Raw genomic sequence first — 17987 nt, forward strand, 5'->3', positions numbered from 1 at the left:
ATCCTCCCGGCTGATTCCTTCCTCTGTACAAGTGATGTAGTCGGGGGCTTTGTACGAGCAGGAGGCCACAAAGTGGCACAATGATATAGTGTGGAGGTGGCAGCAGCAGGAGCCCACAGGTGGCAGCAACAGGGAAAACCACAGAGTGGCACAATGATAAACTGTGGAGGTGGCAGCAGCAGGAGCCCACATTGCCCACAGCAGAGGAGGCCACATTGTGCCACAATGAAATGAATTTGAAGTTTAATTCATAATACATGAATTCAACATTCATCATACATTATAGTTTTCCTGAAAATATCAGGTCTTTGCCAAAAAAGAACTGCAAAGGTGGCACCAGCAGCAACATGAGGTCAGAGGTGTGGAGGCGGTGGCAACATGGTAGGCAACAAAGTGGGACAATAATAAGAGTGTGGAGGTGGCGGCAGCAGCAGGAGCCCACAGGTGGCCGCAACATGGAAAGCCACAGAGTGGCCCAATGATAGTGTGGAGGTGGCAGAGGCAGCAGGAGCCCACAGAGTGGCACAATGATATAGTGTGGAGTTGGCAGCAGCAGGAGCCCACAGAGTGGCACAATTATATAGTGCGGAGGTGGCAGAGGCAGCAGGAGCCCACAGAGTGGCACAATGATATAGTGTGGAGTTGGCAGGAGCCCACAGAGTGGCACAATTATATAGTGCAGAGGTGGCATCAGCAGCAGGAGCCCACAGAGTGGCACAATGATATAGTGTGGAGTTGGCAGCAGCAGGAGCCCTCACTAGGCGGGTGAAGAAAGTTGCTCAATAAGGAATCCAGACTTAAGCTGCTGCTACTGCTCCTAGCCCACAGCAGCCGTGGCAGTAGTACGTGGGCGATGACTGCCCGGAATCCCCTGGTTAGACCTGACAGAGGATGGACAATGGCACACATAGGCAGCAGCATTTCTGGACAGTATTTCTCTATAGCAGTGATGGCGAACCTTTTAGAGACCGAGTGCCCAAACTACAATCAAAATCCACTTATTTATCGTGAAGTGCCAACGTGTCATTTTAAGCAGTAACTTATTGCTACCTGCTCTTCCACTTCTTTAATTGTATCGGTCGCCTGAGGCCACCAATACAGTTGAAAGAAGGAGGGCAAATTCAGACTCTCATTGTAGCTGCTCTCCAGGGTCTCTCGGTACAGGAAGAATGGTGGGTTCAGCAGGAGGACCTCCAAAGATAATGCAGCTCTGTCAGCACCTTCTCACTTTTCAAACAGTTTCAAACAGTCAATGATGTGTCGCTGTAAAATAGTGCTGAGAGCAGCATCTCATAAGTTGCCTGATACTGTGGGAAAATTTAATGGATTTGGTCCTGTTTGGTGAACTCTGTCCTGGGCTGATGGCCTGAGTGCCCACAGAAAGGGCTCTGAGTGCCACCTCTGGCACCCGTGCCATAGGTTCGCCATCACTGCTCTATAGTATGCCAGTTGTTCCTCCCTCTCAGCAGCCGGAAAAAAAAAGTCACCAATTTTTGATCGGTAGGGAAGGTCCAAGAGGGTGGAAAGCCAAAAGTAATTCCTATGCCAGATGTTGACTATTTGGCTGTCCCTAGTTAAGAAAGGCAGCATGCTGCGGGCCATCTGCGTAAGTGACTCTCGGCCTCCATCTCCACTGTATACTGCCACGGTGCTTCTGGGTCATCTGCCTCGTCTTCTACCTTATCCGGATGCTCCTGCTCCTCCTTGTCACCTGAGTGGAAAAACTACAGAATTTACCAGACTCTGCTTGTGCTCCAATGTCCTCCTACTCCAGTTAAGCCCCCAGCGGACTCATGTGGACATGAGATGTAGTCTCCACTTCTCCAGTGGCCCAACCAGACAGATTTTGCAGCATGAAAAATAACGTGGCCTCTTCAAAGGGCCTGAGCAAACGGTAGGTGTCACGCATGAGCTGCCAGTAGCTGAAATCAAAGTTACACTAGGGAGTTCCGCTTGCATCATCAAAAAATCATTAATTGCTTTTCTCTGTTCATACAGGTGGTCTAACATATGGAGGCTGGAATTCCAACGGGTGGAAACATTGCATATCAGACTATGTTGGGGTTGGCCGTTCTGACACTGCAACTCGAGGAAGGTGTGCTTGGCTTTGTAAGAATGGCTGAAGTGCGTGCACAGTGTCCTGGCCATCTTTAGAATGTCTTGCAGATGGTTGGAAGACTTGAGGAATCTGTTGACAACCAGATTAAACACGTGCGCCATGCAGGGCGCATGGACCATCCCTACTCGGTGCAGCGCGGACACCATGTTCTTCCCATTGTCTGTCACCATGGTTCCGATTTTTAGTTGTCGCGGAGAAAGCCACACATTGATTTCTTCTTGCATGACGCGGAGCAGTTCCTCCCCTATGTGACTTAGCCCAGGCAAACCAGGTGTAGAAATGCATGACACCGCTGTGCCCTGCACATGTGGTATGATGGAGCAGCACTTGTGGAGGCTAAGGTGGTGGTGGAGAAGGAGGAGGCGGACACTGGCACAGGAGCAGCAGTTTGACAACGTGGAGGAGAAAGCGCCGTCTCTTGTGGAAGTTGTTGGTGTGGCTGAAAGGGAAGCACATTCACCCAGTGGGCTGTAAAGGACATGTACTGGCCCTGACCATAGTTACAGCTCCACACGTCCGCGATTTCTTGCACCTTGGAAGAAACTGATAAGCTCAAGGACTGGCCCACCTTCTGTTGTACATATTGGTGAAGGGCTGGCACAGCCTTTTAGTAAAAAAAATTACGGCTTGGAACTCTCCACCTCGGTTCGGCACAAGCCATTAGTTCTCTGAAGGGTGCAGAGTCCACGACTTGGAAAGGGAGGGACTGCAGTACCAACAACTTGGACAAGAGCATGGTCAGCTTCTGCACCTTAGGATGGACGCATACAGTTGTCTCTTTGTAAGCGCCTCTTTCAACGACTGCTGGCGCCATGCGTAGAGAGGAGCAGGAGCATCTGGACCGGGAGATGATGTCAAAAACAAACAGCTCCCTTCGGCAGAGGTGCTGGAGCCTTGACTGGCTGAAATGGCATGTGTGCCACTAGGTTCTGCTGCTGCTGTTGCTGCTGCGGCAGGATTAGCAACAAAAAACTGCCACACCGCCGAGGTGGTGATTTTACTGACATCACTCTGCACTGAGCGACTACTAACGCCGCTGCCTCGCTGAGCCCCAGTACCACTGCTTACTTGGACCTCCGAAGCAGGGTTTGTACCCCGTGGCCATTTGGCTCCCGTGCTCTCACTGCTGCCACCCTTCTGACTCATGGCCACAGCGACTTGCTGCCTGCACCTCTGCCTGACTTGCAAGCTGACACTCTCTTTGCCCGACGATGATGAATCCCTTGCTACATTCGGCTCCCAGGTGCGATTGGTTACATCATCGTCATTTTGTGTTTCCCTGTCACTGCTACTCTCCTCAACGGTGTCACTATGCACAGCTTGCCTACTGCACAAAGCAGAGGATGTCTGCCCCATCTCTTCACTGCCAAGCAGCTACTGACTGTCCTCAAACACTTGGTCCTCGCTGAATAGTGGCGCTGACCCCAGACTGGTTGAGGACAGGTGAGGGCCGCTGACCTACTCCTGGACCATGCCAACTAATTGTTGTATCTGACGAACCCACAGACTCTTGGCTGGGGTTGTCAGATGTTATATTTGAGGAATTGGGTGACCTAGTCAACCAATCAACAACCTTTGGGTTGTTGATCAACACACTGCCGCTAGATGACAACGACAGTTCTGGCCCCACAGAGTCACCCCTGCTGCAACGTCACCTTACTCTGCCTGTTCCACCTGCCACCTTTCTGTCTGACATAGTGGTAAATCAACTACGTGGATTTGACACTTATTTGTTGCTCTCAAATTTAGCACCAAAAAAGTATTGGAATTTGCGTTATACAGATACCCCACAATGGACACCCTGTAATCGGAGCGAAAATCACTGTATAAACTACGTGGATTTGACACATAAATCTTGCTATGAACTTTATCAACAAAAAGTATTGGAATTCCGTTATACAGATCCCCCAAAACGGACACCCTAGGATTGGAGCAGAAATCACTACATAAAGTATGTGGATTTCACACCGATTTCTTCCTATTCCCTTCAGCAACAAAAAAGAACTGCTATTGGGGTATAAAGATCCCCCAAAATGGACACCCTGGGAACGGAGCAGAAATCAGTACAGAAAGTATGTGGATTTCACACTGATTTCTTCCTGTTCACTTCAGCAACAAAAAAGAACTGCTATTTGGGGTATACAGATCCTCCAAAACAGACACCCTGGGATTGGAGCAGAAATCACTACAGAAACTATGTGGATTTCACAATGATTTCTTCCTATTCACTTTAGCAACAAAAAAGAACTGCTATTTGGGGTATATAGATCCCCCAAAACAGACACCCTGGGATTGGAGTAGAAATCAGTACAGAAAGCATGTGGATTTCATACTGATTTCTTCCTGTTAACTTCAGCAACAAAAAAGAACTGCTATTTGGGGTATACAGATTCCTCAAAACGGACACCCTGGGTTTGGAGCAGAAATCACTACAGAAAGTATGTGGATTTCACACTGATTTCTTCCTATTCACTTCAGCAACTAAAAAGAACGGCTATTTGGGGTATACAGATCCCCCGAAACGGACACCCTTGGAGCATGAAACAGCACAGTACAATAGAAGCAGCTGGACGCTACAGGCAGCACATGCAGTGTGAAGTGCCGAGATTTGAAAATGTCTGCCTCTTTTATAGTCTGTGTGACATCACATAAGCCTGCCAGTCTGCACATGTAAATGAGGGTGTTCCTTTCTCCTTCCCAGAGTTTTCTGCCCCATGTAACACGTTGTACTCGCGCCCATTTTGGTAATAAAGGAGGAAAAAAAAACTTTGTTCCCACAAATCACCGTAAACTTTAGCTTCCCAATTAATCAAATTTTTTCCTGAAATTCTAACCAAAGTAAGAATCATTAGAATCGATTCACCCATCTCTAGAATATATCTCTCACATTTCCCCCCTGTTTGAACTTTGCAGACCAATAACCTCCTAAAGCAACCTCCTCAAACTCCAGATACCTTCAGGTGGGCTAAACTCCCACCTGCTGGACTTTTTTATGGCTTCACCAGATTCCCCAGAGATCAGTCACTAAAAGGGCTATAGGTCTACACACTCACATCACATCACTGAGTTCCCATAGTTCACAGGTTTGTAAACAGGCTGGTTCTCCAACAGGCAACATCATCCTCCACTCCGGGCACTTCTCCTGTCGTGGTTCTTACCGCCTGAACGGCCATCTGGGCAAAGAGCAAAATCACAATCCCCAATATCACCCCCACTTAAAGGAAACCCTTCCAATCCCCCAACAACAAAGTGAAGGACAAAGTGTCCACTCCAGAGTTTCTCTTGAGTTCCCTGGACAGTCCAGTGCATGGGTAATGGATCCATAGGGGCGATGTCATCCGGGATGTAACAAGCCGCTCCCACCATCTTACAGACTCCTCCCTTCTCAGCAAGGATCATGTCCAAAGCCATGCGGTTCTGGAAAGCATCTCGCATATAATTCACAAATCTCTGTTGATTACAATAAAAACAATTAACCCAATCAACATTTTTGCTCATAGCTATCTGGGGAATAAGGGACTCCAGACCTGTGATTGGAGAGGTTCTACCACCTGACCAGGGGTAGTATAAAACCCCTTTGCAGTGGGAGCACATGGGCTTAGTCCGATCTTAGCTGTCAGCAGCCCAGACCTCATGGTCCGGTCCAGACTACAGAAGTCTGAGAGTGAACAGAGAGGCAGTGGAGACAGTGCACAGCACACCTTTAGTGCTGTCACAGAAACCAATCCCAGGAATCCAGAGCTGCAGCTAGGCCCGGTGGGGGATGTTGCACATCCATAAGCTCTTTAATCAGGGTGCCTTGCTAACAGGGGTGCCTTGCAGAGGTGAGGAAATCTCTAGCCTTTCATAGTCGTATAAAGACCCCCAAACTATATCTTGAGTATAGATGTTTACCAATTTACCTGGCCTTCTTTGAATGTCTCTTGTGTGGTAGAATAATGCTTCAAGTGGAATTCAGCTTTCTGTTCCTTCCAAAGGCCTTGTTCTCATATTAACAGAATGTTTATACTAATTGCCCTTGTCTCAGCTTTGTATAAGTCACAACATGGCCTTCAAACAGAGAAGCTGCAGAAAAGATAAGGTAGCAATAGCAAAGACATAGTCATTTTAAAAACATTTCACACAAAATGAAGTTTGAATCATGACATGGCTGGACAGTGGTCAGCATGACCCCCGGCTAAGACCCGTTTGGTCCAAAATGGCGCCTGTAGAGAAATATATCTCTCACAATGGCGATGATAGAACCTCCTCTCCTCTAGGTGTAGAGGATTTACCCTGTCTATGGTGATGGTAGAACCACCTCTCCTCTAGGTGTACATGATGCCCCCTGTCTATGGTGATGGTAGAACTGTCTCTCCTCTAGGTGTAGAGGATGCCCCCTGTCTATGGTGATGGTAGAGCCACCTCCCCTCTAGGTGTTGAGGAAGTCCCCTGTCTATAGTGATGATAGAACCTCCTCTCCTCTAAGTGTAGAGGATGCCCCCTAGTCTATGGTGATGGTAGAACGTCTCTCCCCTAGGTGTAGAGGATGCCCTGTCTATGGTGATGGTAGTGCCACCTCTTCTCTAGGTGGAGAGGATGCCCCCTGTCTATGGTGATGGTAGAACCACCTCTCCTCTAAGTGTAGATGATGCCCCATGTCTATGGTGATGTTAGAACCTCCTCTCCTCTAGGTGTAGAGGATGCCCCCTGTCTATGGTGATGGTAGAACATCTCTCCCCTAGGTGTAGAGGATTCCCCCTGTCTATGGTTATGTTACAACCAAATCTCATCTAGGTGTAGAGGATGCCCCCTGTCTATGGTTATGGTAGAACCTCCTCTCCTCTAGGTGTAGAGGATGCCCCCTGTCTATGGTGATGGTAGAACCTCCTCTCCTCTAGGTGTAGAGGATGTCCCCTGTCTATGGTGATGGTAGAACCCCCTCTCCTCTAGGTGTAGAGGATGCCCCCTGTCTATGGTGATGGTAGAACCTCCTCTCCTCTAGGTGTAGAGGATGCCCCCTGTCTATGGTGATGGTAGAACATCTCTCCCCTAGGTGTAGAGGATTCCCCCTGTCTATGGTTATGTTACAACCAAATCTCATCTAGGTGTAGAGGATGCCCCCTGTCTATGGTTATGGTAGAACCTCCTCTCCTCTAGGTGTAGAGGATGCCCCCTGTCTATGGTGATGGTAGAACCTCCTCTCCTCTAGGTGTAGAGGATGTCCCCTGTCTAAGGTGATGGTAGAACCTCCTCTCCTCTAGTTGAAGAGGATGCCACATGTTTATATTGATAGTAGAAGCACCTCTACTCTAGATGTAGAACATTTCTATTGTGATGGTAGAACAGCCCCTTGTAGTATTATATACAGCCATGACACCCAAAAAAATATATAAACATAATACTTAACTTCACGCTCCAGCCCCAGCGCTCCCCTGCTGCTCCGTACCGTCTTCTCCTAACCACCTGTGAAGGGACACAGGCCGGCCATAAAGCACGCCAGCCTCTGGCATGCACAGTAGTGCACACAGACGGGTCTGTGCTGCACCGCTTTGTCTGTCAATTACATTGGTGCCTTAAAGGCGCCAATGTATTTGATTTTTCAGGTAGTACGGTCTTGTCAGCGCTTGGTAAAACCGTACTATCTGCGATCTGCCGCCCCCCACTGGGGGCCCTGATTGGGTGAAGTGTGAAGGGCAAGTTTGAAGGTTCTTTCTTTTGCGGAACGATAACCTGACTCTGTAAGGAAGTCTCTCCTAGGATCTGCTGATCTCTCAGGTCACACAAGCTGCGGGCCCTGGGCCATGTGACAAAGCATTTATAAGCTGGTGTTGTGACATTTCCTTCTGCATGACTGGAAAGAAGTTTTTTTAAACTGTGTTTCGCACCAGGGACCTAGTGATACAATCTCTCCTTCCATATTCCGCCTGTTAGGCTTTAGAAGTTGGTGGCCCTCTCAGATGATACTTGCGTCAGCTGCTCGGCATCTGTAGGCACATACGCTTGTCCGCGGGTCCTTCCCTCTTGGTATCATTAACAATGTGGTTGTCACGGGTGCCTCTGCGACCTCTCTCCCGGGTCCCAGGTGCACCCGTGCCCCGCTTCACTGCTGCCCCGGTCCCCGGCTTCTAACTTACCCCGTCCCGTTCCCATGCCGACTCCAGCAGCATGGAGCGCGCGTCCCCGCCTCCTAGGGCACGCGCTACATTCAGTAAATTTAAAGGGCCAGCGCGCCATTAATTGGCGCTGGCAATTTTCAGCTAAACTATTTAAACCTGCCTCTTGCTGTGTCTCTTGCCAGATCTTTGTGCCTCACAGCCTGAGAGAAAGCTATTCTGCAATTTGCCTGCGATTCCTGCATTCCTGTGTCTCCTGCGTTCCTGAGTCCCTCCGTGTTCCAGTGTCACCTGAGCTCCTCTGTGTTCCCGTGTACCAGTGTTCCTCCGTGCTACTGTCCTGTGTGCTGTGTTCCCGTACCCTTCTGCTTGGACCTCCTGTTGCTGATCCCGGACCGGACTTCGATGTTGCATCTCTGCCGCCTGCCCTGACTTTGTGCCTGGACTTCGACCACGAGATTGACTGCCGTCTCTGTACTACAACCTTGGCCGCCACTGCAGACAAGTCACGCCTGAGGAACGACCTGGTGGTACCACGCCGCAGCTTGTCTAACCCGCCTTCCGGCGGGCTCTGGTGAAAACCGGGTGCCACTTAGACTCCGGTCCCAGGTAGTGGCTTGTGTCATCGTCCGCAGTGGTCCAGAGGAGCCACACCTGCAAGCCTGACAGTGGTTTAGTGATATTATGAAAAAATGTTTTGCGCTTTTTGTTATTCTGATGGAAGTTATTATGTCCTGGAAGGAAACAAGTTACACTGCCTGGAGGTGGTTAACAACTGCGTCTCCAAATACCAGATTCTAGATCTTCCCCGGCATTGTCCTCATAGATTAGAGAGAATCTGGTCCCACTAAGTAGAGACGTCTGAGATGTCTATTTTCTCCTACATGTCAGGTGTGTGGTGTGTGACTTGGAGACGTGTAGTGGCCGTATTTATATGACCATCGTCTCTGCCATGTGATACGTCTTGTTTTGCTGTTGTTATGGTCATTCCCCGGTATGTAATGTCTATTATGTATCAGAAATGACGGCCGCGCGTCTCTTGTTCTTAGGTCACTTGTTTATTTGAAAATGTAACAGATAAAAAATAAACCTTGACAAATTATTGGGATCAGGTCTTTATAGAAACATTGGGGGTTATTTATCATAGCCGGACGTTCATGCGCTGACGTCGCTGCCCCTTCACTGCCGCCTTATACATCAAGGAACTCCGGCCCCAGATCTATCCAGCGCCCGGCTGTGCAGTGTTTATCTCTGAGCCAGGTCCTTCACATGTGAAAGTGCAGCTGGGGCGCATGCGCGGAAAGGAACTCCTACTCCACTGCAGGCCACCCCCATCCACTGCCGGCCACCCCCATCCACTGCAGGTCACCCACCCTCATCCACTGCAGGTCACCCCCCCCATCCACTGCAGGTCACCCCCCCACCCCATCCACTGCAGGTCACCCACCCTCCTCTACTGCCGGCCACTCCACTCCCCTCTCCACTGCCGGCCACTCCACTCCCCTCTCCACTGCCAGCCACTCCACTCCCCTCTCCACTGCCAGCCACTCCACTCCCCTCTCCACTGCCGGCCATCTGCAAGGGGGATGAAGAGGGAAATAATCGCAAGTACTAGCAATTGCGATTGTTTGTAGGCTTCTGCACCAGTTTTCTGACCTAAAAGTCCTGATAAATCTCCCCCCTTGTTCATAATGTAAGCTTTTAGTTAAACATATATACTGCAGAAATCATCTACAGCCAGGAAATTAATAGAGATCTAACCTAGTCACATTTCTTAGGATTATGAACATTAACATGGCTTCTCCTCTGTGTGGCTTCTCTTATGTCTAACAAGAGCTGATTCCTGGTGAAAACCTTTTCCACATTTAATACATGGGTTTCACCCCTGTGTGAATTATCTGATGTTCAACAAGCTGTGATTTCCGGCTAAAACATCTCCCACATTCAGTACATGACACCTGCTTTTCCCCTATGTGAGTTCTCTGATGTCTAACAAGATGTGATTTATCGATAAAACGTTTCCCACATTCATTACATAAAAATGGCTTCTCCCCTGTGTGAGTTAAATGATGAATAACAAGAGATTGTTTATGGATAAAACGTTTCCCACATTCATTACATAGAAATGGCTTCTCCCCTGTGTGAGTTCTCTGATGAATAACAAGAGATGGTTTATGGGCAAAACATTTCCCGCATTCAGTGCATGAAAATGATTTTTTCTTTAAGTGAGTTCTCTGGTGTTGAACAAGATATCTTTTCTTACGAAAGCATTTTCCACATTCAGTGCATGAAAATGATTTCTCCATTGAGTGAGTTCTCTGATGTTGAACAAGATGTCCTTTCTTACGAAAGCATTTTCCACATTCTGGACATGAAAATGGCTTCTCCCCGGTGGAAAGATGTGACTGATTATCTTGTACTTCACCACAAGGAGCTGAGGGGGGACGTCCATGGGGACCTCTTGGACTTTCATCTCCTGGAATATACAGGGAAGATATTAATATTGTGAGTTTCCCTTTTCCCAGGTTCTGGCAGATATAAAGGGAGGGGTCAGGAATATACTGTTATCTGAGGGTAACGAGTCCCGGTCAGGAGAAGTCCTGGAGATGATGTGTGACAGTGATTAGTAGAGTAGAAGGTTTAGTGAGGATTATGGATTACGAGTGGTTGGGGTTGGGCTGATCAGAGCAGATGATTGTTCTAGGAGTTTTGAAGTGAATGGAAGAGGCGAGATAAGATGATAGTTCAGCAGAGGAGACGAGGCCGGAGATTCTCTGATTCTATAGGACGGGGGTGACAGATACAGGATTGAAGGAAGAGGGAACAAGGCCAGTGGATAGGAAAAGGTTAAAGAGGTGAGTTATAGCGGGGATAAGGAAGGGGAGGGTTGGGATAAGGTGCTATGGGATTTGGTCAAGAGCACAAGTAGTGAGGTGTGAGCTGGACATCATGGAGGAAACATGCTCCTCAGTATGGCTGCATTTACACCACTGTCTGGGAACACATATATACGGCTACAAATTTGTCCTCCATAGACGGCGATGGCGCCTGGGCTCGGTAGGGTGAGCACAACGCTCCAGGCCATATCCTCACAAAAGATAGATCATGCTCCATCCTTGGCCGTAAGAACAGCCATGTGGCTCCATTTCCGATGGAGAGTTGAAGGGTGATCGTGCCTCCCGTATGCATACGCTCATGTGCATGTAGCCTAAGGGAAGTGCAGTTATACATATGGGAGGGGCATTAGGGAGGTGGGTTAAAGGGATTGGAGGTTGAAGCTTTCCCGGGTGCTGTCCCCAGAAGCGGTTGGGATGTCAGAGGTAGCAGTAGGAAGTTGAAGGACTGATACAGAGTAGAGATAATATTAATGAATTAATCCTGCGTGTGCATGAGGGGGTCTGCAGAGCCCAGGCCTGAGGTAATAGTGGGTCCACTCCAAGAGCAAGTGCATAGGGCCGGCACCGTCCACAGATGGCAGTGTTTTAGAGGACAGCCGATACATATTCTCTCTGGACAATCCATTTGTGTCAAACGTGAAGGCATATTATCGTTATGTCGATGACGTCTTCCTGGTGGGGGAAGGCTCTGAATTGGGAGTTTCTGGCATTTACAAAATATCAAAACAATATGGGATTTACAGACGTCTTAGGTGGGAAAAGCTTCGAGTTTATGGATGTTGTGGTGAGCGAAAGAGATGGTAATCTATTTTCCACAGCATTCAGGAAATCGACTACAACAAATTCCCTATTACACTTTCATAGCTTCCACCCGGGACATACAAAAGAGAGTCTCCCAATTTCTGCGCCTCAGTAGAATAAACAGTGATGACTTTCAGGCAGAAGAATTAAAATCCAGACTAACAGATCGGGGATATCCACCACATTCTCTTGAAAAAGGCAAGGGCGGTGCCAAGAGAGGACCTGCTACACCCCAGGGGAAGGAATATGGACAGCAGTCAAAGGTGAGATGCCAGTTCTCGTTCTGTGTTCTTCGACTATAATCCTTGTGAGAGTTTTATCCGCTCTGCTATTGGCATATTCTAGAGCAAGAGCCTGACCTGACAACTGAAGTATCAAAAAGGCCCCTTATCACTTTTAGGAGGAGCACCACCCTCAGGGATAAGTTGGTCCATAGTAGATTCACGTCCTCACGAAGCACATGGCTAAATAAATGTGTCCCCATCGGTAATTACCACTGCGGATATTACAACCATTGGCATTGTAATAGCCAACTTAAGACGGTCACTTTTGGGGGTTTCAGTCAGGCGGTCAAATCCTTCATTATGTGTCGATCTGAACATGTGGTGTATGCTGTGTACGTATAAAAAAGAAAAAAAAACGAATAAATATATGTTGTGTACGGCCCGTGTAGACGATTCTATATTGGTAAAACTGTCAAGAAAAGCTCTTCACCCATTTTAGAGAGCATGTAAAATCTATAACGAAAAGGTAATGGTAGCCCCCGGCTAATTGAACATATTCGTATGAATCACAAAGGAGGTGCGGGGGCTCTGAGCTTCTCGGGGGTCTGGTGATGCCATGCAATCTAGCATAATATCATGAACTGTCTAATAACTTAGAGCCATAATATCTATTGTTACAGTTGTATAATACTACTAACCTGCATCTATGTTAGTAACATGTTTTGTTTTCATTCTATTGGTTTTAACTCATGCGTATATGCCTTATGCAATAATGGGCTGAGAAGATGGGTGTTGTCATTGAGGTCCAATGCACCTAGTGCCTCTGTCCGCATAATCCATAATCCATGTATGGCGAGTGGTTTCCTTTCGGGTCCACTGATGTTCAGTGGCTTACATCACTATCTGTTGACACACCCTCTTTCCCCGCCTCCTCCGGTTAGTCGGACCCGATTGTATGTACTAGTAAGCACTGGTTTTCATTCAGGTCCGACTACAGTCCTCAATTGGGCCCGACGCTCTGTCTTGCTGTTCTATAGGGGCGGGACTAATGAATGTGTTGTCCCCGCCCTTTATTGTTTTTAGCCAATGGTTTGTGTTTGAATTGTAGGTGTGGCTGCAGTGGTATCTCTTGGCGCCCTCATTTAAAAGGCAGGTGAGGACGAGCAAGACGAAGGGCTAGGTTAAGCGCGAAACAATTCGTCCCAGCATTAGAACGCATCCTCTCCGGTTACCCTCCCCTGCTGTGTATGCCAAGTTTTTAATGGATTGATAAAGAAAGAATTTTTACAAGAGGTGGTGAGTGCCAACTTTTTCCTTCTATACGTTTCGAAGATGTTGCATATGAACTTTCTGCTATAAGTTTGAGCACCACACTGAAGACTGTAGATAATACATTGTCTGTCTCCTAAGGGCTTATGCATTTTGCCCGCCCCACACTTTTTGCATGAAGACCTTCAATAGTCGCCCCCCCCCCCCCCTGCATCTTTTTACTTTTTATCCGTAGTAAATAAGTCTTCTCTCTAAACATTGTCGGGTAAATTTTAGAAATTACACAAAAATAAAACACCCATTTACCTTTCTCATCGGGGACAGGACCGACCCCAGAAATAGAGAAGAAAGAGTCATCAGGGAGACAAGGAAGGAGAACCTTCAGGGACCTAGATTTACTCTGATAAAGCCCAAATGTGTAAAAATTACGGGTACATGGACCCCGATACTGTCCAAATATTCCCCGATACCCCAAGACTATAAGATAAGCCAAATCCCCCAAAAATGGTAAAATGTGGGATAAGATGTTACTTCATACGGTTCATGTTCTGTCTCTTGGGCATCGTTGTCATTGTCTCTGTAGAGGGTTTTATCCCTCCTCTAGCGGAACCGAGAAATCCTGGAATTACCTGTCACCTGAATTCTTCCCAGTAATAATAACATCCAGGAGGAGAGAAGTTTCTCCAATTATTACATTTCTAGCCCCAATATCTGATAACATTCCTCCGAGCCTCATAATAGCACAACATGTGGATATAGACTGATCCGACCGACCGGAGGAGGAGACCAGAGACAGATGAGCCGGTGTCTATGTCATCTCCATCTCCTCCCCTGGATGTGACCTCTCCCTGCAATGTATAAGGGAAGAATAACCCACAAGATACATGAAAGGCTCTTACCCTCCTCGGTCACTGATGAGGGGATTTCCTCTCCGCTCCTCCTTCCACCACAACTTTCCTGGAAAGATCCAACATGAAGGACATGAGAAAACAAGGAAATGTCTCCAGAGATTCTCTTATATCCAAGTGATGGACAGAAACCTCCAGAACCAGGAACTAAGGGGAATAATCTCCTGCAGGAGGAGACAGGATCCACATTCATCCCAATATTTTACACATCAACATCAATGTTCCGGTTATATTACTGCATAACCCGATGTGACCCGATCCTGAGGTGGAGACTCATGGACACCAGGGACAAGATTATTCACTTCTCCTGCTCTTCTACCATTTATAGTTATGTCCGACCAACATCTCCCCATAGACCCTCCACCCACTGCTGCTGGAGAAGGTCAGTAGCTTCATTACATCCATCTATAGAGGATTCACAGGAACCTCAGCTCCATCTACCTGATGATCCAGTGGGACGTTCTCCTCCGGCTCCTCTTTAATATCCTGGGAATCTCCAGGACTGGGACATCTCTCTGGTTCCTGTGTAATATCTCGGGAATCTTCAGGACGGGGACATCTCTCTGGTTCCTCTTTGATATCTCGGGAATCTCCAGGACTGGGACATCTCTCTGGTTCCTGTGTAATATCTCGGGAATCTCCAGAACTGGGACATCTCTCTGGTTCCTGTGTAATATCTCGGGAATCTCCAGGACTGGGACATCTCTCTGGTTCCTGTGTAATATCTCGGGAATCTCCAGAACTGGGACATCTCTCTGGTTCCTGTGTAATATCCCGGGAATCTCCAGGACTGGGACATCTCTCTGGTGGATTTCTCTGACTGGATCCATCTATAGGAAATATACACAGTGACTGATACATTGTCTATATGTGATGATGAGATGATGGAGGAGGTGACCTCACACCTGCTCTGTCCTCTATAATCAGGAAGGTCTCCTCTTACCTGGTGATGTGAGGGGCTGGTGGTCCTCCATCATGATGTCCTTGTACTGGTCCTTGTGTCCTTCTATATACTCCCACTCCTCCATGGAGAAATAGACAGTGACGTCCTGACACCTTATAGGAACCTGACACCCACAATGACACAGTCATCACCCAGACCCCTCCCTTGTGTTATAGTACAATGTCCCAGCATTCCCGGCAGCGCTCACCTCTCCGCTCAGCAGCTCAGTGATCCTGGAGGTAAGTTCTAGGATCTTCTGCTCATGTATCAGTGAATGAGGTGGAGGCTCGGTGATGGGGCTCTGGGTCCATCCTCCTGACACACGGGGGGTCACACACTCACCAGACGACTTCTTCACTACTGTGTAATCCTGTGTATGGGGAGACACTGATCACTACATAGATCCTAAGAATCCTTCACCTCTCCAGTCATTTCCCGCTGTTATTCCTAGAGATAAGAGCCGTGTCCTGGGAGACTCTCACCTCTCCGGTTATCAAGGAGATCATCTCCAGGGTGAGCTCCAGGATCCTGGCCGCCATCTGCTCTCTGTCCTTCTCCCGGATCCCTGGTGGATCATTGATGGAAAGCATCATCTCTCTACCTCACACACTTCCTCATACACTAGTCATGTGACCCTGGGAGTGTGATGTCACTGGCCTCCGGGGTGTAGAAGTGTATAGATGAGGACCTGTGATGATGTCAGTGCAGGGGGCGGGGCATGGAGGTGTCATGTGATCACTAGTGATGTGGAGTCACCTCCCGGCTGATTCCTTCCTCTGTACAAGTGATGGAGACAGCAGGACGTCGGCTCCGTGTAGTCGGGGGCTTTGTACATGCGCAGTGCAGGGGAGGAGGAGCCTCCATGTAGGATATAACACACAGAGAGCAGATACATGGCGGACAATAGATATATCACCTGCTTTTAGAGATGGGCAAATTTGTTGAAATTCGGTTCGTCCCGATTCGCTGAATTTTTCGGAAAAAATTTGATTCGACCCGAATCGAATCATGACGAATGATGTTAAAAAACAGATTTTTTTCTGGCTGCAGAGAGCCTGTAGGGTGTTGTAGAACGTTGTGCCATGGTAAATATGCATAGCGAGCGTGGTTTGGTCTTCAAACAATGCTGTGTTTTAGTATGACATGCACATGACAGCCGCCGCTCTTAGAATCGCTTCACTCTTCACTTCCATGTGCACTTACAGGGGCCAACTTCACCCAATAAGCAAAGCGGGAACGCAGCCTGACAAGGTAACGTCTGCGCCAGCCCATGTCACTGATCATTTTGCCCTTATTTTCATCCGTCAGTGTCCACTTTCAATCTGTCAATAATCCATCGTCTAAGATACGGAAGCAGCAGTCCAGAATCAATGACAATCTTTTATTCCACCAATGGTAAAATACAACGTTCCGTCCAGCTCTATGCAGCCATTCTCAAGCATAGTATAAAGTGATACAAGGCGGGTTTATATCCCCCGCAGGATGTGACATCATGAATATAAAAAAAAACTTTAACGACAACTTATTGAAAACATTCATATAATCCCAATGTGCACTATTTATAACTGTCATAATAACGACCAGTGCGAAATAATTTATAGTATTAATCAATATACAGTGTGACCAATCGACAGTCTTCCCTGCGCGCCGTCATGCCACTGTCTGTAAATAACAACATAGCGCATGGCCCAAAGGGGTTGCTAAGTACGACTGACGGCGTCACACATCAAGAAAATGCCTGTCCTTACCCTGGTAGAGGCTTGATCCTGAGGTGACTAGCCAAGACAATGCGATCGCATTACAGGACTGGAACCAGCTCCATATTACTCAGCACTGTTGATTACCGTATTGGCCCCACTCTCGTGAGATCTACCGGATGGGTCCGTGGCCATCTTGGAAGCGGGCAATCGTACATACAACCTGTGAACAGGTACATACAGCGGGAGATATCAAGCTCAATAGACAGGGTATGGTGCGATGATCAGTCATCCAGGACTATTGATTACACAGCTGTACTGCCAGACGAATCCGTACTAGCCAACGATATTATACTCCCATAGCTGCGATATACAGTAGTCGTATTCATACAGGTTACATTTGCCGAACAAGGAAAAAACTCCAAAAACATTTAATATCAAGCAGATTAAGGATTCCGGATTGAATAATGTAGAATTGGTGGCTGACGGATAGCGCTCGGGGTTGATTGTCAAAAGGCTTTGTGTGAATAGTGATCTAAAGCAAAAGGAAGAAAATGAGAAAAATTACAAAAAAAAAATACAAAAACGTGTGTGAATAGAACCAAACGACTTTCCTGACAGCGTTTTCTGTGTGATCAGTGGGGGTCATTTACCCAACTTCTTACCTAAATATTTCCGATTTGGGCCGATTTCCCCTAGATTGCCCCGGGATTTTGGCGCACGCGATCGGATTGTGGCGCATCGGCGCCGGCATGCACGCAACGGAAATTGGAGGGCATGGCTGAACGAAAACCCGATGGATTCGGAAAAACCGCCACATTTAAAAAAAGAAAAGTGTCGTGGAGCTTGCACTTACCTTCACTAGGAATAGGCCGGTGAACTTGAGTGCGTTCCGATGCTCTTCAGCGCAGCAGCGCCACCTGGTGGACATCGGAGGAACTGCCTTAATGAATCCCGGCCAGACCCGAATCCACCGCAGAGAACGCGCCTCTGGATCGCGAATGGACCGGGTAAGTAAATCTGCCCCAGTATAT

The 17987-nt window shown here is 47.8% G+C and overlaps 1 protein-coding gene and 1 pseudogene across 1 annotated transcript in view; both read right to left on the minus strand.

The window, feature by feature from the left end:
- LOC140116867 (uncharacterized) overlaps nucleotides 1–17987 on the minus strand; it is a 97752-nt gene that overhangs the window by 13966 nt on the left and 65799 nt on the right. The gene's annotated exons all lie outside the window — the stretch shown is intronic.
- Nucleotides 9691–17987, minus strand: part of LOC140119741 (uncharacterized) — a 58654-nt pseudogene continuing 50357 nt past the window's right edge.

This window comes from Engystomops pustulosus, chromosome 2, assembly GCF_040894005.1.
Source record: "Engystomops pustulosus chromosome 2, aEngPut4.maternal, whole genome shotgun sequence".
Classification (NCBI taxonomy): Eukaryota; Metazoa; Chordata; class Amphibia; order Anura; family Leptodactylidae; genus Engystomops; species Engystomops pustulosus.